This window comes from Schistocerca piceifrons, chromosome 2, assembly GCF_021461385.2.
Source record: "Schistocerca piceifrons isolate TAMUIC-IGC-003096 chromosome 2, iqSchPice1.1, whole genome shotgun sequence".
NCBI classification, from domain to species: domain Eukaryota; kingdom Metazoa; phylum Arthropoda; class Insecta; order Orthoptera; family Acrididae; genus Schistocerca; species Schistocerca piceifrons.
Genome location: NC_060139.1, coordinates 599,925,475 through 599,950,998, shown reverse-complemented (window position 1 = coordinate 599,950,998; position 25,524 = coordinate 599,925,475).

Genomic DNA, 25,524 nt, shown 5'->3' with positions numbered 1-25,524 from the left:
AAATTTTCTCTCCTTTCGAGAGTTTCATACCTAATGAAGCAATTTAAATTCAAGATTAGCTAAGTGCCTCTCGCAACGCTGTGTGATTCTGGTCTTAACACCACTCGCCGAATGTAAACGATCTACATTATTTGAATCAGGTAATTTTCATTTGATGAAGTGATTGACCTTTTGAAAATTTCAGTCAACATGATTGATTTCATTGCTTTAACACTTCAGTGCTTACATCCTCCATCACATAAATGCAAATTTAATAAAGACGATCCGAAGATGAACTACTCCAGTAATGGCTTTAATAAATATTATATAAAGTGATCGTTCGATATTGCTACACATCAATTATTTAATTTAAAAAGCGGGTTCATACGTAAAGTAATATTTGATAAATTTAGCCTTATTCTCAGCAAATTAGTCAAGCACATACTTTATATTTGTACACTACTGACAGTAAACAGAGAGACACATTTCGTCGGGTAGACAACCCACTACAGTGTTGAACAACTGATATAATTTGGAACAAGCAACTGTATATAGTTAATTTACTTGTCTGAGATTTTGATTGAGTTGGTTCGAGATTGTTTTCTTCTATACTTGCCGTTTTCTGTTCTATGCTTTTTCTCCCCTTCTAGACGTCGACAAAACCATAACCTCCATCGCTTCCAAATTGACACCCCCAGAAATACAATAATATTTTGTGGAAAGAATTTGACATTCTGCTACGTAACCTTGCCTTCTTGGGATCAAATAATTTATACTGCAGACATTTTGATGTGACCTAAGCCCACAGTCTTAGGGAAATAATTGAAAAAAGATCATTCCGCTTTAGACTAGTGATATATTATTTATTGCGATTGCAATTAGACACATGGCTTTTGTCAGGCGTTCTGAAAGCAGTCAGCCACCAAATAAAGATACACTATGCTTAAGAACTAAAGAAATGTTTGCAACTGAAACCTCCAAGCTACTTGTATGGTATATTGGGACACACTAAACAACACAAAGATGTGACATGCTGGAACACGGTCCGTAGTAGTCTAGAACCGAGTACATGTGGTGGTATAAATTTACCCACTGTTATATCTGTGACATATACATCTACGTCCTATAAACCACATGACATCGACCCCGTATATTAGCGCTTTGGCGCTGTCAAGCTGACGCACTTTGTGTGTTTGAATCTTTGTCATTTTGCCGACATTGTGGTCCAACCCTGCGTCTGGTACACAATATTTTGATTCCAGTGTTTGTAGTGGATGACGCTTTTACTATCATGTTAGCTGTGTACCATTATTATAACAGCTAATTCACCTGTGATCACGTATTGTATAAACAGCAGGTGAACATACACCACAACATTTGCTTGATTTTATACTACTGGGAACTATATTAGTAAGTTTTATAATTCCATGCATCATTATCACAATAAATCGTAATTATGTGAAAGGAGACAGTTTACGTCATATCGCAAAATAATCTGAAAATATGGCTACACGCTGAACACTTACAAGGTTTTTAAATAATTTTTATCACTATTATCATTATTTTTATGAAATATAGAGATGTGAGTTGGTAAACTCTTCACTGTTTACACAATACAATAATAGAAATTCTTCTAAAGAATTAAAGGAATTGTCAAGGACGAACTTTTGCAATTTCCTTTCAGTTTTTACTCTGCTGTCTGTCACAGATTTGTATCACTGGGCAAGTGATCAAAAATTCTAGTACCAGCATTGTGCACTTCTTTTATGTGCTAAAGGCGATCTCAGTTTGGAGTAATGAACGACATTTTTTTTCCATCTGGCAGTATATCATTCTTCCTTTATAGCTGCAGTGGATAATTTACAACAAACCTCATGACAGATTACATATACTGCGAAGCCGTAGTCAAAATGCTTATCTCCTTAAACGGATGTATACAAGATGGTCGTGGGTAAGCGGCTTACGTTATTCTTATAGCAGATTTTAAGCAATGAAGATTTTCTTTCTTAAAGAACAGCTACGCCTCAACATCATTTCGTAAGGCATTATTGAATGAAAATATGTAAACCATGTTAACTTACTGATTTTTCTCTCCTCAAGCTATGAAATGACTCTAAGTGCAAATGTGGCTCTACTAAGTTGTTTAACGACTTCTAAAATATGATTTTTCCAGCTTAAATTCTCATCAATATGGACACTTAACAATTTTGAAGTCGCAACTTAACGTTGTTGAGTGGTTCCCAATATCCTATGCAAGAAGTTAGGAATTATCTATTTTAAAAGTTTGTCAATTTTTTAACCATAGTGTATTTTATTTGATGATTGATTCTGTTTCAGAATGATTGACAGTAACCATGTGTCATAACTGCAATTACAAGAACTAATATTTTAACAGCCTAAAGTACAACGACATGTTTCAAAAATAACAGTAGACTCTTTGACATAGTTGAACACATGTACATTGTGATCTTTATTTACTGTTTATGGGATTCATAAAACCTGCCCTATTGTGTGTCAAAAGCGGTTCGTACCATAAATTTACAACATCGAAAATTTTCCTAATAATCGCCTTATTTGAAACTCTTAACTCTGATAATGCAATTATAAATGTACCGGGTGCACATGAAGTCCAGGAACACTTTCAGTTATTTATTACACAAGCACAAAAAATTTTACAGATGTCATACACATTGCATTTTGAAGAAAGAGTTGAAAGTTTTTTTTTTTTTTTTTTTTTTTTTTTTTTTTTTTTTTTTTTTTTTACAAATGCGAACAATAAGTGACCCGGCAGGCGTCAATACGGAAATCGAGTTCTTTTCACACCCGTCCCAGCACGGCATCGTCGACTGTCACAGTCGCGTCCCATATTCTCTTCCAGAGCTCTGGCGGTATACATGAAAAAATTTTCAGGGTTTCTCTTCAAAATGACATATGTATGATATCTGTAAAATGTTTCGTTCTTGTGCAATAAATAATTGAAAATGTTCCCAGACTTTATGTACACCCTGTATTTATTTACACGACATAACCTAAGACTAACCAGATACATAAAAATCATAATTCATTATAAAGAATAGGAAATGAAAATAAGTAGGTAAAGAGAAAAACAAAAATTAATGTATTAAGGTAGTTCCGGTGTGAATTTATCTCGCTGCTCGCCGAGTTTTGTCTGTACAGAGTGGGAAAACAGCCCATACCTGTTAATTTCGTGCAAATGTTATTCATATATAGGATATTTGTATTCTACAGTCAGTGTGTAGCTCGACGTGTCTCGAGGCAGCACAGCTATGCCCCAGTTTCTTACACAATGTATTTGATTATCTCTAACATTAAACATTTTATATTGTAATTGTAGTTAGTCGTCCAGTCATAGACCGTCTGGCCAAAAAGTCGGATCATAAAAAGCACTTGTACATGAACATATTTCCATATTAATAATTACTAATGTATTACACTAAATCACAGTTACATATGCTGGTCTACAACAAACGCCACACCTCACTGGTCTCACAGCATTTATACGCTACTTGTGATATCTTCTTCGAAAGTGAATTGAGGAGAGGGCCGAATACCCGTATTTATTATACGCAATATGTCTTGATGATTGATTAAACCATCCGCCAACCTACTTTTTTCTCTCAGTAATCGAGGCCGAGGGAAATATCGCTGAACGGCAAAATTTTTGCGCTCATATAATATATTTCTGAATGTTATAACCTTTTTAAATGTCCACTGTAGCCTGTAAAACACTTTACACAAGGCGACCATTATCAAATCATATATCACGTGTAATGACGTGGTAAAGGTCGTCTTGTATAAAGAATTTAGCATCTACCTTGGGCATTTAAAATGTTTATAACAAGCAGAACTTTACGTGAAGACAGTGGGCCCACAAATGAAGACATTAAACTAGACAGTACAGATCATGGACAAGTCTTAAGCGTTGTTATTTTTACCTACAGCAGATTCACCAACTTTGTGAAAGACTCAAATAGTGTTGAAGTTCGGTTCTCTTGTGATCTAAGTTACACAATGTCACACATTCCACTTCTTTCTCGTTTTTGATGTCTAAGGCAACATTTCAGGTGGTCAAAAAATACTACTGCCAAGTGGTTGCTGATCTCTCGACCTCCGCTATCAGTTCGAGAATTGTGGGAACGCTCTTCAAAGATCAGACATACACTAGACACAGAAAACAGCTACTAGAGTAGCAGAATGCATATAGCGTGCACATGTGAGCTTCTGAGGGCTGAAAAATCTCTTACATATACCCAAAAAACTACGTTCTGATTTTCGTGAGGGTGGATTATCAACGTCACAGAGAGTAGCATTCTTCATGGCAAGTAGGAGAAAGGCAGTAATACAGTATCAGTTGACTGTAAATGGGTCCTTGGTAAGGTCCTAGAGGTATTCTCCCTTTAATCGGCAGTGAGGAGAGGAAGCTGACTAAAAACAAATGTTAACGGTGATGAAATTCTAATTTACGGCTTAAATGTATGCTACGAAGGTAGGCTAGACGCCGCAGATGGATGCGTCTTTATAGCCGCAAAAAATTGTTATAATGTCTAGCGGGATCAGCACAGACTGCAAATGCGAAATAATTTGTAAGTACTAAAGGTGGATCAAACATGGTAATCTGAAGTCTTTATAGAGTCTCCAGGCCAGGAGAAATAGTGGCAGAATATTTCAGGAAAAACTTGGAGAAGGCTGAACGAAAAATTCTAGATCACGTTATGATGCAACAACCATGGACAGGAAAGCTCAACTGATGAAGATCAGTGACAGTGAATCATTTTATTCTAAAATTTATTCGAAAATTAACTTCAGCAGCTACAGAACTGCCTGATGAGACCCTAGATTTTGTAGTTACAAATAACATAAACTTTTCAACTCATTTAACGTAGAGTAGACGATTTGTAGTGGGTACCCGTGGTCAGGGGGTTGCGTCTTTGATTCATAGTCAAAACGTCTTCGGTTCCGGTTCGATCCCCGCCATCGCCTACATTTTGATAAATAATCAGCATTGGCGGCCGAAGACTTCCGGCATAAGAAGTCAGCCTCATTCTGCCAACGGCCTTGTCAAAGAGGGCGGAGGAGCGGACAGAGGTTCAGGGCACTCTCTTGTCCTAGGGGTGGGAAATTGCCCCTAAAGGCGGAAGAATCAGCAGTGATCAACTACATGAGGATGCAGAAGGCAATGGAAACCACTGCATTAAAGACACGTAACGTGTATCCACAGGGCAGGTGGCCTGTAATTGAAGAAGTGTCATGATGATCTCTCCATTGGCAAAAGATTCCGGAATAGTCCCCCATTCGGATCTCCGGGAGGGGACTGCCAAGGGGGAGGTTACCATGAGAAAAAGATTGCATAATCAACGAAACGATAACGTTCTACGAGTCGGAGCGTGGAATATCAGAAGCTTGAACGTGGTAGGGAAACTAGAAAATCTGAAAAGGGAAATGTAAAGGCTCAATCTAGATATGGTAGGGGTCAGTGAAGTGAAGTGGAAGGAAGACAAGGATTTCTGGTCAGATGAGTATCGGGTAATATCAACTGCAGCAGAAAATGGTATAACAGGTGTAGGATTCGTTATGAATAGGAAGGTAGGGCAAAGGGTGTGTTACTGTGAACAGTTCAGTGACCGGGTTGTTCTAATCAGAATCGTCAGCAGACCAACACCGACAACGGTAGTTCAGGTATACATGCCGACGTCGCAAGCTGAAGATGAAGAGATAGAGAAAGTGTATGAGGATATTGAATGGGTAATGCAGTATGTAAAGGGGGACGAAAATGTAATAGTCATGGGCGAATGGAATGCAGTTGTAAGGGAAGGAGTAGAAGAAAAGGTTACAGGAGAATACGGGCTTGGGACGAGGAATGAAAGAGGAGAAAGACTAATTGAGTTCTGTAACACGTTTCGGCTAGTAATAGCGAATACCCTGTTCAAGAATCACAAGAGGAGGAGGTATACTTGGAAAAGGCCGGGAGATACGGGAAGATTTCAATTAGATTACATCATGGTCAGACAGAGATTCCGAAATCAGATACTGGATTGTAAGGCGTGCCCAGAAGCAGTTATAGATTCAGATCACAATATAGTAGTGATGAAGAGTAGGCTGAAGTTCAAGACATTAGTCAGGAAGAATCAATACGCAAAGAAGTGGGATACAGAAGTACTAAGGAATGACGAGACACGTTTGAAGTTCTCTAACGCTATAGATACAGCAATAAGGAACAGCGTAGTAGGCAATACAGTTGAAGAGGAATGGACATATCTAAAAAGGGCCATCACAGAAGTTGGGAAGGAAAACGTAGGTTCAAAGAAGGTAGCTGCGAAGAAACTATGGGTAACAGAAGAAATACTTCAGTTGATTGATGAAAGGAGGAAGTACAAACATGTACCGGGAAAATCTGGAATACAGAAATACAAGTCGCTGAGGAATGAAATAAATAGGAAGTGCAGGGAAGCTAAGACGAAATGGCTGCAGGAAAAATGTGAAGACATCGAAAAAGATATGATTGTCGGAAGGACAGACTCAGCATACAGGAAAGTCAAAACAACCTTTGGTGACATTAAAAGCAACGGTGGTAACATTAAGAGTGCAACGGGAATTCCATTGTTAAATGCAGAGGAGAGAGCAGATAGGTGGAAAGAATACATTGAAAGCCTCTATGAGGGTGAAGATTTGCCTGATGTGATAGAAGAGGAAACAGGAGTTGATTTATAATCGGAATTTAAAAGAGCTTTGGAGGACTTACGGTCAAATAAGGCAGAAGGGATAGATAACATTCTATCAGAATTTCTAAAATCATTTGGGGAATTGGCAACAAAACGACTATTCACGTTGGTGTGTAGAATTTATGAGTCTGGCGATATACCATCTGACTTTCGGAAAAGCATCATCCACACAATTCCGAAGACGGCAAGAGCTGACAAGTGCGAGAATTATCGCGCAATCAGCTTAACAGCTCATGCATCGAAGCTGCTTACAAGAATAATATACAGAAGAATGGAAAAGAAAATTGAGAATGCGCTAGGTGACGATCAGTTTGGCTTTAGGAAAAGTAAAGGGACGAGAGAGGCAATTCTGACGTTACGGCTAATAACGGAAGCAAGGCTAAAGAAAAATCAAGACACTTTCATAGGATTTGTCGATCTGGAAAAAGCGTTCGACAATATAAAATGGTGCAAGCTGTTCGAGATTCTGAAAAAAGTAGGGGTAAGCTATAGGGAGAGACGGGTCATATACAATATGTACAACAACCAAGAGGGAATAATAAGAGTGGACGATCAAGAACGAAGTGCTCGTATTAAGAAGGGTGTAAGACAAGGTTGTAGCCTTTCGCCCCTACTCTTCAATCTGTACATCGAGGAAGCAATGATGGAAATAAAAGAAAGGTTCAGGAGTGGAATTAAAATAATAGGTGAAAGGATATCAATGATACGATTCGCTGATGACATTGCTGTCCTGAGTGAAGAAGAATTAAATGATCTTCTGAACGGAATGAACAGTCTAATGAGTACACAGTATGGTTTGAGAGTAAATCGGAGAAGACGAAGGTAATGAGAAGTAGTAGAAATGAGAACAGCGAGAAACTTAACATCAGGATTGATGGTCACGAACTCAGTGAAGTTAAGGAATTCTGCTACCTAGGCAGTAAAATAACCAATGACGGACAGAGCAAGGAGGACATCAAAAGCAGACTCGCCATGGCAAAAAAAGGCATTCCTGGCCAAGAGAAGTCTACTAATATCAAATACCGGCCTTAATTCGGGGAAGAAATTTCTGAGGATGTACGTCTGGAGTACAGCGTTGTGTGGTAGTGAAACATGGACTGTGGGAAAACCGGAACAGAAGAGAATCGAAGCATTTGAGATGTGGTGCTATAGACGAATGTTGAAAATTAGGTGGACTGATAAGGTAAGGAATGAGGAGGTTCTACGCAGAATCGGAGAGGAAAGGAATATGTGGAAAACACTGATAAGGAGAAGGGACAGGATGATAGGACATCTGCTAAGACATGAGCGAATGACTTCCATGGTACTAGAGGGAGGTGTAGAGGGCAAAAACTGTAGAGGAAGACAGAGATTGGAATACGTCAAGCAAATAACTGAAGACGTAGGTTGCAAGTGCTACTCTGAGATGAAGAGGTTAGCACAGGAAAGGAATTCGTGGCGGGCCGCATCAAACCAGTCAGTAGACTGATGATCAAAAAAAAAAAGAAAAAAAAAAGATTATTAGTAAGATAGCTACAGAATCGCTGACTGGGATGTCAGTAGGAATCTAATGAAAATTAGAAAGATATTTCTGCTCAGAAAATGCGGCAAAAATGCTATTTTTAGCAAGCGCAGGTACTGTCTACAGGGGACACAGCTACCGTTGTAATTGATGTGAAGACAGACCGCCATAGCTCGCGTTATTTGATTTAACTGACTAATTTTGAGCATCCTCAGGCGTTTATTACTCTGACGGAGACATTTCTTTTTTTCAGTCTTCTTACTGGTTTGATGCGGACCGCTACGAAAACTTCTCCTGTGCCCGCCTCTTCATCTCAGAGTAGCACTTGCAACATACATTCGCAATTATTTGTCCAGTCTCTGTCTTCCTCTACAGTTTTTGCCATCTACAGCTCCAACTAGTACCATGGAAGTCAGTCCCTGATGCCTCAACAGGTATCCTATAATCCTATCTGTTCTCCTTTTCAGCGTTTTCCACATATTACCTTTCTCTCCAATTTTGCGCAGAGCCTCCTCGTTCCTTACCTCATCAGTCCACATACTTTTCAACATTTTTCTGTAGAACCATATCTCAAATGCTCCCTTCTATTCCATTTTTTTCACACAGTCCTTGTTTCACTACCAACCAATGCTATGCTGCAGACGTACATTCTCAGAAATTTGTTCCTGGAATTAAGGCCTGTGTTTGATACTAGTAGACTTCTCTTGGTAAGGAATGTCGGTTTTGCTAGTGCTAGTCTGCATTTCATGTCCTCCTTGCTCCGTCTGTCATTGATAATTTTGATTCCAAGGCAGTGAAATCCCCTAACTTCATCTTCTTCGTGACCGTCAAGCCTGATGTCAAGTTTCTTGCTGTTCTCATTTCTGATATTTATCATTACTTTCGTCATTCTTCGATTTACTCTAAAGCCATATTCTGCACTTACTAGACTCTTCATTCCATACAGCAGATCACGTAATTCTTCCTCACTTTCACTCAGGGTATAAATGACATAAGCGAATGGCATCATTGATACCCTTTCACCATGAATTTTAATTCCACTCCTGAACCTTTCTTTTATTTCCATAATTGAGATTCGATGTAAATACTGCACGATACGGTCGAAACTACAGCCCTGTCTTACGTCATTTTTAATCCAAGCACTTTGTTCTTGGTCGTCAACTCTTATGATTCCTTCTTGGCTCTTGTTCACATTGTATGTTAGATGTCTCTCCCTATAGTTTACCCCAGTTTTTCTTAGAATTTAGAATGTCTTGCATCATTCTACATTGTCGAACGCTTTTGCCAGGTCGACAGATCCTATCAACATGTCGTGATTTTTCTTTAGACTAGTTTTCATTATCAACCGCAACGTCAGAATTGGCTTTCTTGTACCTTTATCTTCCCTAAAGTTAAAACCGATCGTCATTTAAAACATCCCCAATTTTCTTTTCCATTCTTCTGTATATTATTCTTGTAGGTAACTTTTATGCATGAGTTGTTAAGCACACTGTGCGATAATTCTCGCACTTGTCAGCTGTTGCAGTCTTCGGAATTGTGTGGATGATGTTTTTACGAAAGACTGATGAGACTCATACATTCTACATATTTACGTGAATAGTGGTTTTGTTGCCGCTCTCCACAATGATTTTAGAAATTCTGATGGACTGTTGTCTACGCCTTCTGCCTCATTTGATCTTAAGTCCTCCAAAGCTCTTTTAAATTATGATCCTAGTACTGGATCCCCTATCTCTGCAAAATCGTCTCCCATTTCTTCTTCTATCACATAGACATATCTTTCCCTTCAAAGAGGCCTTCAAAGTACTCTTTCCATCAATCCGCTATCCTCTGTATTTAACAGTGTAATTTGAAAGGTGGCTACACTGAGCCACTGCGCCAGAGATTGCGCTAAAGGGTATTATTAAGCCGCCTCCACAGTGCCTGTTAAGAACTCGTGGCAGTCAGTGCGTGGGCAGAGCTCGTAGAAGACAGTTCGTGTTGAGATGTGCGAGTGGGCAAGGCTTGTCGAGATGTTGTAGTAAGGAGTGCTTGTTCCATGTTTTATCCAGTTATTTGATGGGAGAGATAGCAGATGTTATTCTAATGAAGATATTGTAACGATCAGAGTGCTTTTCGTCAATATATATGAAGGTAAAATATTGCGTGTTTTTTCATTATTTCCATGTTTTAAATAATGCGTCTTGACAGGTTCAGTCAACAAAGCATCTGGCTTGTGTTCTTGTATTAGAGTGTAATTCTGGTTTTCTAGAGTAATTATGGTATTTTTATTTCATTTAGTTACTTCTGTATAAATGGTATTTAAAATTTCTTGTCTTGTTGAAGAAGAACCGTGCCAAATGTGTACGTTGAGTCACACTCCCACACACAGAACAGTTACATTTGTGCTTGGGTTTTGTAGGTTTTATAGTTGCTGGGGACTTAATTAATTAACTGTGTTTATGAAAATTTTCATTTCATTCTTTGTTGTTGTTCTTTGCAGTCAGATAGCGTAATAATACTAGTCAGGGCAAGCCGTTTACGAGACACAGCGTAATCGGACATACAGCTATTAAAAACAAAAAAAAAATATTTTCAGTCATATTTAATTAAGCCCCCATGCACGTTTTTTTTTTTTTTACCTTCATATATTTGACGAAAAGCACTCTGATCGTTACAATATCTTCATTAGAATAACATGTGCTATCTCTCCCATCAAATAACTGGATAAAACATGGAACAAGCACTCCTTACTACGACATCTCGACAAGCCTTGCCCACTCGCAGATCTCAACACGAACTGTCTTCTACGAGCTCTGCCCACGCACTGACTGCCACGAGTTCTTAACAGGCACTGTGGAGGCGGCTTAATAATACTCTATGGCGCAATCTCTGGCGCAGTGGCTCAGTGTAGCCACCTTTCAAACTCCCATTGGACTCTTAATGTTGCCATCTCCGCTTTTAGTTTCACCGTAAGTGTTTTGACGTTTCTATATGCTGTCAGTCCTTCCGACAGTCATTTCCTTTACGATTTCTTCACATTTTTCATGCAACTATTTCGTATTAGCTTCCCTGCACTTCCTATTTATTTCATTCTTCAGCGCCTTGTATTTCTGTATTCCCGAATTTCTCTGAACGTGTTTGTACTTGCTTCTTTCGTCGATCAACTGAAGATTTCTTGTATTAGCCGTGGTTTCTTCTCAGTTACCTTCTTTGTACGTACGTTTTTCTTTCCAAAACCTGATTGTCCTTCTTAAAGATGCCCATTCCTCTTCAACCGTAGTGCCTACAGAGCTGTTGCTTATTGCTGTATCTATAGCCTTAGAGAATTTCAAACGTATCTCTTCATTCCGTATTACTTCTGTATCCCACTTCTTTGCGTATTGATTCTTCACGACTGATCTCTTATACTCCAGACTATTGTTCGTCACTACTAAATTGTGATCAGCGTCTATATCTGCCCCTGGGTACGCCTTACAATCCAAAATTTTGATTTCGGAATATCTGCCTGACCATGAAGTAATGTTGTGATTCTTGAGTTTCTCCCGGCGTATTTGATAATCAAAATATCTACGGGTGTGCTGCCGGTCTATAGTGTCCAACGGCCACAATATTTCGGCGCTCATACATGTCGCCATCATCAGGTGAACTGACGGACTGAGCTCCTGTGAACGTGCCGGCACGGAGATCCGTACGCTATGGCTGCTCAGAGGGAACTGGGTTCGGTCGCGGCGGCGGCCGATTTAAATACCCTCCGCCCGCGGCGCGCTCCCTCCGCCGTCCGCGCCCTGCGCCACGATCGCGCGGTGGAACAGATTGCGACAGCGTCTGAGATGACGTCGGTGTGATGGCTCTGTCCGCCGTGGTCGTCACAACTATACGTTTGCTCGATTTACTCGTGATTAACCCGATCGCTGGTTCCCAAGCCTTGCTAAGATTATAGCCACAGTCACGGTTTATGAGGTCGTCATTGGTGCGAATTTCGATGGCCTCTCTAACAACGCTGTCCCAGTATCACGACGTCTGTACCAGAATCCTCGTGCGGTCATACTCCATGGCGTGATTTTCCGACAAACAATGTTCAGCGACCGCCGACTTGCTCGGATACATCAGTCGAGTGTGCCTCGAAAAAATGGGTACTCAGAGTGGCAGATTCAACGTGCTCTCCGCCCAGCCACTGAAGCACAACCTGTTGAGATGGATGAAGTCACGAGGGAGGAGGTAGATACTGCATTTATTCCATACACAGGCGCACTCTCGGGGAAAATCGCCCGCATTCTGAAGAAACACCGGGGTGGAACTGTGTTTTGTCCTCCAAATAAAACTCGTGCACTGGTGGGGAGCGCCAAAGATGACCTCGGTTTGAGGAAGGCCGGCGTGTACCAGATTCCGTGTCAATGTGGCAAGTCGTATATTGGTCTGACGATGCGTACCGTCGAGGATCGATGCCGTGAACACCAGAGGCACACTCGACTGATGTATCCGAGCATTTCCCTTTGCAGATTTTCTAGCTTCCCTACCACGTTCAAGCTTCTGACATTCCACGCCCCGACTCGTGGAACATCATCCTGGCGTTGGGTATTCAATCATTTTCGCATGTTACCTGCCTCTTGATAGTTCCCTCCCAGAGATCTGAATGGGAGACTACTGTAAAATCTTTTGCCAATGGAGAGATCATCAAGACACTTTTTCAGTTACAGGCTACATGTCCTGTGCGTACAGGTCATGTCTTTAATGCAGTGGTTTCCATTGCCTTCTGCATCCCCATGCCATTGATAATTGCTGATTCGTCTGCAGCATGTTAGAGGTTTAAATTAATGCTTATTTAAATCTGCGAGTAAGCTCTCTTTTCGTTCGGAGCAGCTTTCTAACACAGGAAGGAAAGATGGAAGGAAGGGGGATTAGGGTTTATTAGGGTTTTTCGTTCCGTCGACATCGAGGTAACTGGAGCCACTGTACAAGCTTGGAACTTTCCAAGCACCGGGGAGAAAATTTGCCATGTCCCTTCACAGGAACCAGTCCGGTATTTATCTCGACCGATTCCAGTATACTAACCACTACGTAACCTTGCTCAGTCAATGTTTTGACGATGGGGAAGAGCAGTGCTTTGAATCTCTATCGTGTTGAGGATTCTGTCATCTGAAAGCTGAAACTAAGCAAATAAATCAAATAATATGCGACCTGTGGCTGTCTTTACATCAAACAGATTTTTGATTATCTGAGAAATCAAATTAATATCTGAGGATGAAAATGTTGAGTATAAATGGACATAGTTCAATAAATCGTGATAGTTCAACAGTATTGTACAAAATTCATTAGGCGGGTATGTGCCGAGAAAATTTGTGAGGGGTGGGATATTCGATCATTGATTCGATAAAATTCTTCGAAAACTACATCGAAATCAAAGAGAACTTCGCCGCGTGTATAACCGTAGCACAAGCCCTGTAAACAAACAGAAAGTGAACGATGCCAGAATTAGAGAAGGGTGAGGCAGGTATGATGCTTCAGCAAATTCGAAAGTACACTATCTTTCCTTGGACACGTTTGCTTCCTAAAATATAATGAGGAAATGTGGTTCTGTCATGAACATACACAATTTTTATTGCTTTACTACCCACACGTGGTTCGGAGAAATATCTGTATCTTCAGTAGGTAATATTTATTATCTTATTATTACATATTTGTGCTCACAAATAGGTTTTGTATTTGCCGCACAACTACAGTTATTGTCTACCAGGATGTCATTTTTGTAGATCTTGCGTTTTCGTCCTCTGTAGGGTGTCTCAGTGGAGCTTCCTAAAACGTTTCACAAATACCCTGCAGATGATTGTGGACCGGTGGGAGAATTACTAAAACGGTCGGTACTTCGTTAATGTTAGGCACTTACATCGTCTGTGCATGTTTGTCACCCATCTATGCCGTTTACAACAGCCTGAAAACTATTCTTGCGGTCAGCCGGTCTGCAAGTCCACATTACTCTTTGTACTCACCGATAGAAAACGTTCCTACTTGCTATTCACTCAGTGGGGTCAGGAACTATGACTATAAATAAAAGTTTTGTCTTCTGATTAATATATTCTGTAAAAGTTCACACGTACTAAATGTAATAACATCCCTAATTATAATTATAATAATATACCTATCGGATAAAACACTATTAACAGTTCAGAGGCGACCTCTACGGTACGTTCCAAGTAAAATGGTCTATCGCCATGTTTTCTAATTGCCAAAAGCTAATTGTTCGCCTTAAAAGTGGAAGATAATCTCGCCACTTGCCCCGTGGTATTATCAACATCACGGTTGGCACACGAACAGTTACTTCCGTGAAATCTAAGCGACGCAGGTCGGCGTACAGTCCTGACGAGTTCCTTCCTACTTTTACCGATAATGGATTCAGGTCTACCCATTTCTTATGTCATCCAAGTCACAACGCATGCGGGCGTTTGACTGACTCGGACAGTTTTATCTCTGTGCGAAGTGCGTCTTTCTACTGCCTCTCTGGCTTTTATACGTAGGTACATAGGGGCACAGCGGACCACCAAACGGAACACCTAGTATCAACTACCTTAGGAACAGGTAGCAGTACGCGAATGGCCCCTTTCTCGGACACATATTAATTAATAGCTCTGCCGTTTAACATTTTACAATGTTCTCAATTTTTTATATAAATAGAATTAAGTTGGCTTTAGTTACTGAAAAAGTTGTAGCTCGACCATATTTAAATCTCGCTGGTTTGAACTTTTGCAGCGGAACCGGCAGTAGAATTTGACCTCTGAACTGCCCCTTTAAGACTCCTTGTATTCACAGTTATTTAAATGCAATTATGAAACTTCGTACAGCTTTATTACAACATTGTTGTAATCGAGTGTTGTAATTAGAACTTTCTATTAGAAATACAAATTATGTGTAATCTATCATGAATAAGGTCATTTTTGTTCGTAATTTAGTTTTCAGTAAATAACATGAAAGCTGACAGAGGTATCTTAATGGAGTCACTTAGTTAATTTTCCTACACTGAAGCGTCAAAGAAACTGGTATAGCATGCGTAGTCAAATACAGATATATGTAAACAGGCAGAACACGGCGCTGCGGTCGGCAACGCCTATATAAGACAATAAGTGTCTTGCGCAGTTGTTAGATCGGTTGCTGCTTCTACAATGGAAGGTTATCAAAATTTAAATGAGTTTGAACGTGGTGTTGTAGTCAGCGATATGGCATGGACTAGATAGAACACAGCATCTCCGAGGTAGCGATGAAGTGGGGATTTTCCCGAACGACCATTTCACGAGGGTACCGTGAATATCAGGAATACGGTAGAACATCGAATCTCCGACATCGCTGCGACCGGGAAAGGATCCTGCAACCACGGGACCAACGACGACTGAATAGAATCGTTCAACGTGACAGAAGTGCAACCCTTCCGCTAACTGCTGCAGATGTCAATGCTGAGCCGTCAACAAGTGTGAACGTGCGAACCATTCAACGAAACATTATCGACATGGGCTTTCGCAATCGAAGGCCCACTCGTGTACCCTTGATGGCTGAACGACGCAGATCCTTACGTCTTGCCTAGGCACATCAACACCGACATTGGACTGTTGATGACTGGAAACATGTTGCCTGGTCGGACGAGGCTTGTTTCAGATTGTGTCGAACGGATGGACGTGTACAGGTATCGAGAAAACCTCATGAAACTATGGACCCTGCATGTCGGCAGGGGACAGTTCAAGCTGGTGGAGGCTCTGTAATGGTGTAGGGCGTGTGCGGTTGGAGTGGGATCCCCGATAAGTCTAGATACAATTTTAACAGGTGACACATGCGTAAGCATCCTGTATCACCACCGGCATCCATTCATGTTCATTGTGCGTTTCGACGGAATTGGGCAATCCTGGGGCAGGACAATACAACACCCCACACGTCCAGAAGAGCTACAGAGTGGCCCAGGAACACTCTCCTGAGTTTAAACACTTCCGCTGGCCACCAAACTCCCGAAACATGAACATTATTGAGCACTCTTGGATGCCTTGCAACGTGCTGTTCGGAAGAGATCTCCGCCCGTTCGTACTCTTACGGGTTTATGGGCAGCCCTGCAGGATTCTTGCTGTCAGTTGCATCCAGCACTAATTCAGACATTAGTCGAGTCCATTCTATATCGTGTTGCGGCACTTATGCGCGCTCGCTGGAGCCCTACATGATATTAGGTAGGTGTATCAGTTTCTTTGGCTCTTCAGTGTAAATAGAACTGAGACTACATAAGAATTGTCATCTCCTTTAGTCTAATACCTAGCGCCTTCAGTTACTCGTAGAGACGGCGATTAAGGCCAAAATATTGCTCTGATGAAGTTGAAACTTGTAACTATTAATTGTGACATAGTTTTGCATATTCTGACCAGTTTTTAGCTTTCTAGCTTTATTATTTAGTGACCACTTCTTTTATTCGCAAGATTTTTTAACGTATCCTTTGATCATCCTGAGATCTTACATTGTTAAAATTAAGGTACTCAAGCATACACAGATGGAGTTTGGAAATGTTAGGTCCAGGCGCATTATGATGACATGGCGCTGGTGGTAGTGCACTGGGTAAGTCCCGGCATACTTGCTAGTCTCAGTACCTCTTAGAATGATACAGCGCTTGCTTTGCCTGAAGCTATTACTGCTATTTTCTTCATCAACTACTCTTTCTCTTTCACTGCCAGTTACTCTCTCATGCCATCATTGTTCCTGTCTCTTTTTCTCCTACTGGCACCGTCTCCTCGCTCTTCCACCGCCACTGCCTTTCTGCTTCACTCTTCCAGCACAAAAATGCGCGAATATGTTTGTATGCCAAAATTTTTGGCAAGGAGAAGGTATGAGGACTGATGCACCTGTCCCATTAATTTTCTGTCAGAGCAATTTAAAGGGGAACGTATTCCCATTTTTCCCCTGGTTCTCTTTCTTTCCTTGCTAGTGTAGGGTGTGCTGCCCATATGAAACGAATTATACATTTCAGTAAAATTTTAACAGTTTATTTATATACGTCGACACACACACACACACACACACACACACACACACACACACACACACACACACACATTATGGACAGTTTCTCTGGTCATGTGCCGTCTGTTCCTTGTGTGTTGTAGGCTGTGTGATTGACGCAGAGTACTGTAATCCACAGATTGTTCCGGTATTATTCATGTTGGGAGTTAAGGCGAGATGCTGTTGGCGTTCCTAGATAAATGTATAAAGGACGTATAGTTAAAATTTGAGCCATTTGAGATGGTTAGTTATTTTAGATAATTGTGGCCCACTGTACAAATACGGCAAGAAAACGGTTCTGCATCTTTCAGGAAAAATACGTTAAATTTGAACCTCTGGACCTCGGTAACGGGAAATGATGTCTTGGAAAGTTTCAACATTCGCAGAGAACATTATATTAAGAACGTATGGTAAAAATTTCGGCGATCTACCACGAACATAAATTATACAAGTGGCCCACCACGCAGTTGGTACTTTTCATAATCATGATTTTTCGGGGTTTCTTCAAAAACCGCAGATGAACAAATGGTGCTATCATGAGCCGCCTATGATCCATCCCACACCACACCTAAAGCAGAAGAACCAACCGATTTACTCAATTTTCCTGGACTGGAGAAATTGTGTAATGTTTAATTTGACCTGTACTGTTGGATAGTTACAGCATGTTGATTCTACCGACAGGTATACAAATGGTCGATAAGCCAAGTCATATTCAAATCATTTGACCCGTTATCTCAAGATAAGACCTCCCGAAAAATCACATTTTCGAGTTCAATGTTTTTGGAACATATTAATACCGTGCACTATGGTGAGTTCTGTCCTCCAACTCTAAAATAAATGCCCCCATCGTTTTCCATTTATCCTTCTTCTCTTTTTATTCTTTCCACCTCCCTTTATTACCTTTATTGACTTACATTGTTCTTCGTCCCTGAATACCCCTCTGCAGTGTGGTACAGGCCATCCTAAATCATGCAAATTAATACGGAACTCAATGAAACGTGTACGCTGATTACTCGTTGAGTCAAGCTTACTGCAACAGATAGTGTTACTACGTAGCTGGAACAACGCCACCACCTGTGGGCAGAAAAGTCGCTGCTTTTCAGCTGACGTCAAGGAAGAACAGTAAACCGCTGTGGCTTCCACGTAAGTACAGTAAATCTGAACCTCTGGATCTCATTAACAGATAATGAGAACGAAGAAATTAGCAACATTCCACCAGAATATCATATTAAGAATATATAGTAGAATTTTCGACGATCTGCCATTAACAGAAATTATTGAAGTGGCCATCACCACAGCTGGTACTTTTCACTCTACACAGTCACTACGTTTATAGGTGACAAATCTTCTCAAAGATGAAAACCAAATATCGGTAACTCATTTTCGCTGTAGTGTTTAAATGTTAAGATATGAAGCGGATTTGGTTGCCCAGTTAAATTTGGCATCTGGAAACGGCTGTTCTAGTTTCCTTTTCAGCCTGCACAATTGCTGTTTGTCTCCACTTAATTGCTAGACGCAGACAAGCTTCATGCTCAGTCTAATACTTCTGCTACTTCTTCAGTAAACAATGAGTCACAAGTTCACACCAGATATGTTGTGTTTTCCCATTGCAATTTGTCTGTTTCGTGACTGGATTGTCAGTCTGTACATTCGTATACATTTGACTTGAGAATAATTTTCTTTCTCCATCTCTTAATTACTTCTATAGCATTACGTTCTTGTTTGTCTGTCTTGTCTTGGACTTAAGACCAGTTACTGGCAGAAGCATTTAAACATTTTCTTTTAAACATTTTTTTTCACGAACAATTGAAACCAACGTCGTTTATTTTTCTGTTTTAGCTGCTGCTGTTATCCATCAAATTTGGGTTATGTAATACATATAAAACCTTGTATCATACATATGTCAGAATGAATGTAGTGAAAACTTGAAAAATGCCTGATTAAGTGTAAGAGAGAACTTGATGGCCTTAAACTAACAAGGATTAATAAATAAATGAAATTAATAACATTTGTAACTGTGTGCCCTTTCTCGTTGATAGTGTGAATGTCTCTTTTGTAGTGTTTTGGTCATTATTCCGAAGACGGGTTTGAGACGGCTCTCGGTGCTAGTGTGTTGTGTGAAAGTCAAGAAATATTCTGTGACTCACTCGAAAGTAAGCTCTACAGCTGTGCAATAGGTTACATAAACCTGATTCTCACGGACTGTTCCATGTACTAAACAGCTATTAGTCTAATCGTGTGGTTCCTAGTTCTTGGCCGAGTCGAAGACTGTACTTTTGGACACAGCTTCATTGTAGCGAACCATTGCCTTGTGTGAGAGTGACCAAACAGGACGCCGTTGAAAAGAAGAAGATAGTGGGACATCTGGTATGGCATGAAAAAGAAGCAAGCTGGACTTCATGTGCCGAGCATAGGTAAGAACGCCGCTGGTGACACCCGAACAAGATGATTAAAGCATTCTTCAAAATATTATACACTAAAACTCTTCAAGTACTCTGGATGCCCAAAAGTACGGTAAACTCTCAGAAATAACATCAGACTTTTTCTCCCACCAGCTGTTCGACTGGTATGATGCCGGCTTTCCATATCCTATATTATGCACATCTTTGAACCGTTACTTTTTTAGCATATTTCAGTCTTAGCCTCCCCTCTACAGTTTTCCTTTCCTTCCATCACCCTGTTATTTCTTGATATCACACTAAAAGTATCCTTCGTAATGATGAAGGTCTACTGTACTTACTTCATCTCAACTCTAGTAATCTTCATTTTATTCGTTACGTGTCTAGCCTGTTTGACTTTTTAGATCCTTCTACAACATCATCCTGGCGGTGTCTTCTCGTTGCACAAAGCTGTATTTTTTTGCTTCCTACGACACTGTGCACCAGCCATAGTCCTCCAATGAGTATTCCTTTTCCAGTTCCGCTTCTGTAACTATTCTTTACTTAATCATTCTTCCAAATTTTCGATAACCTTAATCGGCTAATATGAATATCTCTGTCAGTCTATCACGGCAGTGCCATCTTCAGGCTGATGCATAATAAAAGAGTATGGAAATGAAGTCCCATGCTTCTTGACAGAGGGTAGGGGAACGATGCGGGACACTCACACCATCGTACTAGGCAAGGTCCTAATGGAGATGGTTTTCCGTTGCCTTCCTGCGACCGCAATGGGGATGAATGATGATGATGAAGACGGCACAACATCCAGTTATCTCGGAGAAGGGGAAAATCCCTGACCCCGTCGACAATCGAACCCGGAACCACGTGCTCGGGTTGCAAGAACGCTACCGCGAGACCACAAGTTGCAGACAAAGAAGAGTATACAGGTAGTAACTAACATAAAGGTGTACAAATCAAGCTTACAGGAAGTGACAGGTAATCATAATATCGCTTAAATTTCAAAATGAAACTACTGGCGTAAATAAAATCATTGTGTGCCTCCAGCACAATTGACTAAAACATTTGTATATACTTGTTATCAGCGTCAAACCAAATCCCTGTGTACATTCAGCTGAATAGACTACAACATGTGTACATATCAGATAGTCATAAAGCTATTTAACATCACAAACTCTTCAAGGGAACATGTAAATTCATTAAAAAAACCAACACTAGACAGTGTACAATCAACACCTTCCTTTGAAACAAAGCTCGTCATTTTTTTTATCAAATACTATTAATTTCTTTTAGACAAAGAACCACCGAGTATATAGAAGTACCAATTTCCATTTAAAGTAAGCTATGAAATATAAGAGTATACATATTTACAGGCTAGGGAATATCACAGATGGCAAGATAAGTAGTTGTCAGAGCCTCAAAAATGACTTGACGCAAAACCCAACGGCAGACCACATATTAAGAGAAAATAGCATGCATAGCGAACACTAAGAATATTCACAAGTATCTTGTGGCCTAGGTTGTATTGTAAATCGGTATAAAATATATGAGTAGGTTTCCTTTATATCACTTAATAGGTCGGCATTAACACAGTGAAACAAATCAACAAGAATGTCAAATCCTACTTAAGCAAGACGAATCCTCTAATTTCACCGCCGACAACTTCACACAATTTCACTCGGAGTATAAGGCACTACGTAACGCAGCCTATCTATAGATGCCAGACCATCTAAATACTAAGACATAGCAAGTTGTGTGGAGATAGGGAATTTGGGTATGGAAAAAAATAAAAGGTAAATGAGTGTGCGAAGACCATCGTACTGTCGAAGTTGAAGCCGATAAAGCAAGTTACAACATCTACCTTCATGAACACCAAAACTCACTCTAGTAAGTACATCATAATATTCTCCCTAAACTGTATGGGGAAGTAAGGACAACATTCACAAGCTGATAAACTAACCAGGTCCTAATTGTACTCATCAGGTGCAGTCAAGACATACCGAATTCCCACAAGTTAATTGGGGAATGTGTCAATTTGGGTTTGAAAAACAACTGGCTAAAAGGTGGAATCTGACAATAGGTAACACTAGTTCCCATTATAAGGAACCACTAAATGTTTCATTGTACTGAGTATAAAACACGGTCACTAATAAACATATGCTGCCTACCAAGGGAGTAGATTGCTATAAACCGGATACAAAGAGTTGCAGAAAAGAAGAAGTTGCTTCAGGTAAACAATCACTGCGTTGTAGTAGGGTTGAAAAATTACTTTCATACTAAATTTCTTAGACAACAAACATAGGAGAAGAACTGTATATTGTCGGAAACATAATGATGAAACATGTAAGGGTTTAAGTAATGTAGAGATACATAAATATTGCTGAGCAAAAGTAGCACCTGTCATCCATGAAAAGTCCACTAAAATAATAATATGAAATTTACTACAATAAGTACCTGAAATTACGCAGGACTAGACCTTGACATGCCAAAATCATTTAGGGTTATTCTAGCTAAAACGGTACTGCAGTTATGACAGAGATCGCTCCACTGGAATACAGTGAGTCGCTATCAAACTGCTTCTCACTCACAGAACCGACCATATCACGATGAAACTCCTCGAAAGCCTAGTATCGGCGAGCATGTATCGTCACAGAAATGATGGGAGCGTAAACAGTGACAACTATCTAGGTATTCACAACCAAAAATATAACTCTACTGCCCCCTATTATAGGTCAAACCGATCTCTTATGTGACAGTCCCACTGTTCTACTGATCGGAGCACCACTGATAAAGACTATCATGTGAAGGACAAAGTGGTCTGTACTAAAAGATTGCCACATGCTGACTAATAATTGCAAAATGCTTTACAGAAAGTTAGTCAGCCTAAAGTCAAGGCTACTTCAACACAGGAATACGGTAATTCTAAATAAACTCAAATTTTTCTTAACCATTTCGAAATATCAGCCTTTGCAAAATACCCTGAGTTGCATGACATCGTTCCGTATCATTTCGGTTATGTGGATGATACCATTATGCTATACAAAGAGGAGATAGTTGCCTTGATAAAATGTAAAGAATTTTCAATAAGCTTCACCGAGAAATAGAATTCACGTATGAGGAGCAGGTTAATGATAAAACTGATTCCACCGATATATCTGCGGGGAATAAGAGTGGTAGGCATAGTTTTGCAATTTTCAGAAAGCCTACAACTTAAGATGCCATTATACCAGCGGATTCCACGCACTACAACAGGTACAAAACCTCCTTTTCTACTGATACTTCTCAGCTGGCTAAGTGAAATCCATTTAAAAGATAAAGGAACTGAAAACAAAAGAATGTATTAAGGGATATAGCGGTAAACAACGTTTAACAGCCTGAGATTATTAACTTAATTCAGAACAAAATTTTCAAAAAGAACTCTAAATATCTGCACGAAATTTCTGTCATCTGTGTTAAAATCGGTAGCAAAATAAACTCAAGCATGGAGTTTATAGGTCTTTTTTCCTGTAGAATAGGATAATCATTCCGTATAATCAACATTGCATTTGGTTTTACTAGTAAAAATACATTAGCCAAGCCATTTACTCATTCCATCGAGAGACACCATCCTTTTTTGAGATCAGGGATCTACAAAATTAAATGCAGTGATTGTGATGTAATGTATATTGGGCAAACCGGTAGTACTCTTAAAGCAAGATTTCGAGAGCATACAGCTCTGCATATCATCAAGCATTCTACTTTTAAGGAATGCCTGCAAAGGACAAAACGTAAGATTGTAGATATTTATGACAATCTAGAGATATTACACATCATTGATAAAGGTGGGACGATGGATGTTTTTGAAGATACGGAAATCTATGTACATGCGGAGAAAGAACATGGAAATCTCTGAAATGAGCAAACGGAATCAAAGAATAAGTTCTTTTCTAAATTTTTCACAAACTGTTGTGAATTGAAGTCTAGTATCTAGAAAGGTAATCATATGGATAGCACCTGTGCTTGTTAGTTCTTCCCGCAGTCTGTCTCGCGTTGTGTTTGTTTATCGTATGCCTTCTCTATATCCACGATTTGATGATGTATCGATTCTTGGCGTTGAATGGCTTCTCTTATCTCTTGATTCGGTGGATCTGTCTTTGAGCACGTTCACGGACTGTAGGTTGGCTCAGTTGCTGTCACGTCCTCGTATGAAGCATCTGTACAAAAGTAAGTTTGCATGCAGCATATATGGATCTCATGTTCATCTTGAAACTTTACTATAAGCTTGACTGCTTTATGTTTTTAGACTGCAATTCACGATATCCAGTTCTACGGCGCTATACGATAAGATCTTTGATGTTAAAAAAGCGTATGGTGAGTAATTTATACTCTGTAGTAGCTATTGATATGACGAAATGGATAAAGGGACTGTAGTAGCTTTGCACCGATGTGCACTCACTGGACTGTTGTTAGGATGCAATATCTTACTTTTTTTATTAGTATACACGTCTCGACACAGATATGATTCCTTCATGATACGTCACTTGATACAGCGTCTTTATAGAATGACTACTGTGCATTTTCTGTCTCAGTTCCCTGCCGATTTGTGAGATGTATGATTTATTATTTACATTTCGGTCGTTCACTTTCTTTTCGTAGAGATCACTCTATCTAGATCTACACTACTGGGCATTAAAATTGCTACACCAAGAAGAAATGCAGATAATAAACGGGTATTCATTGGACAAATATATTATACTAGAACTGACGTGTGATTACATTCTCACGCAATTTGGGTGCATAGATCCTGAGAAATCAGTACCCAGAACAACCACCTCTGCCCGTAATGACGGCCTTGATACGCCTGGGCATTGAGTCACACTGAGCGTGGATGGCGTGTACAGGTACAGCTGCCCATGCAGCTTCAACACGATACCGCAGTTCATCAAGAGTAGTGGCTGGCGTATTGTGACGAGCCAGTTGCTCTGCCACCATTGACCAGACGTTTTCGATTGGTGAGAGATCTGGAGAATGTGCTGGCTAGGGCAGCAGTCGAACATCTTCTGTATCCAGAAAGGCCCGTACACGACCTGCAACATGCAGTCGTGCATTATCCTGCTCAAATGTAGGGTTTCGCAGGAATCGAATGAATGGTAGAGCCACGAGTCGTAACACATCTGAAATGCAACATCCACTGTTCAAAGTGCCGTTAATGCGAACAAGAGGTGACCGAGACATGTAACCAATGGGACCCCGTACCATCACGCCGGGTGATATGGCAGTATGGCGATGACGAATACACGCTTCCAATGTGCGTTCACGGCGATGTCACCAAACAAGGATGCGACCATCATGATGCTGTAAACAGAACCTGGATTCATCCTAAAAAATGAAGTTTTGCCATTCTTGCAGCCAGATTCGTCGTTGAGTACACCATCGCAGGCGGTCCTGTCTGTGATGCAGCGTCAAGGGTAACAGATGCCATGGTCTCCGAGCTGATAGTCCATGCTGCTGCTAACGTCGTGGAACTGTTCGTACAGATGGTTGTTGTCTTGCAAACGTACCCATCTCTTGACTCAGGGATCGAGACGTGGCTGCACGTTCAGTTACAGCCATGCGGATAAGTTGCCTGGCACCTCGATTGCTAATGATACGAGGCCGTTGGGATCCAGCACGGCGTTCCGTATTACCCTCCTGAACCTACCGATTCCATATTCTGCTAACAGTCATTGGATCTCGACCAACGCGAGCAGAAATGTCGCGATACGATAAACCGCAATCTCGATGGACTACAATCCGACCTTTATCAAAGTCGGAAACGTGATGGTACGCATTTCTCCTCCTTGCAAGAGGCATCACAACAACGTTTCTCCAGGCAACGTCGGTCAACTGCTGTTTGTGTATGAGAAATCGGTTTGAAACTTTCCTCATGTCA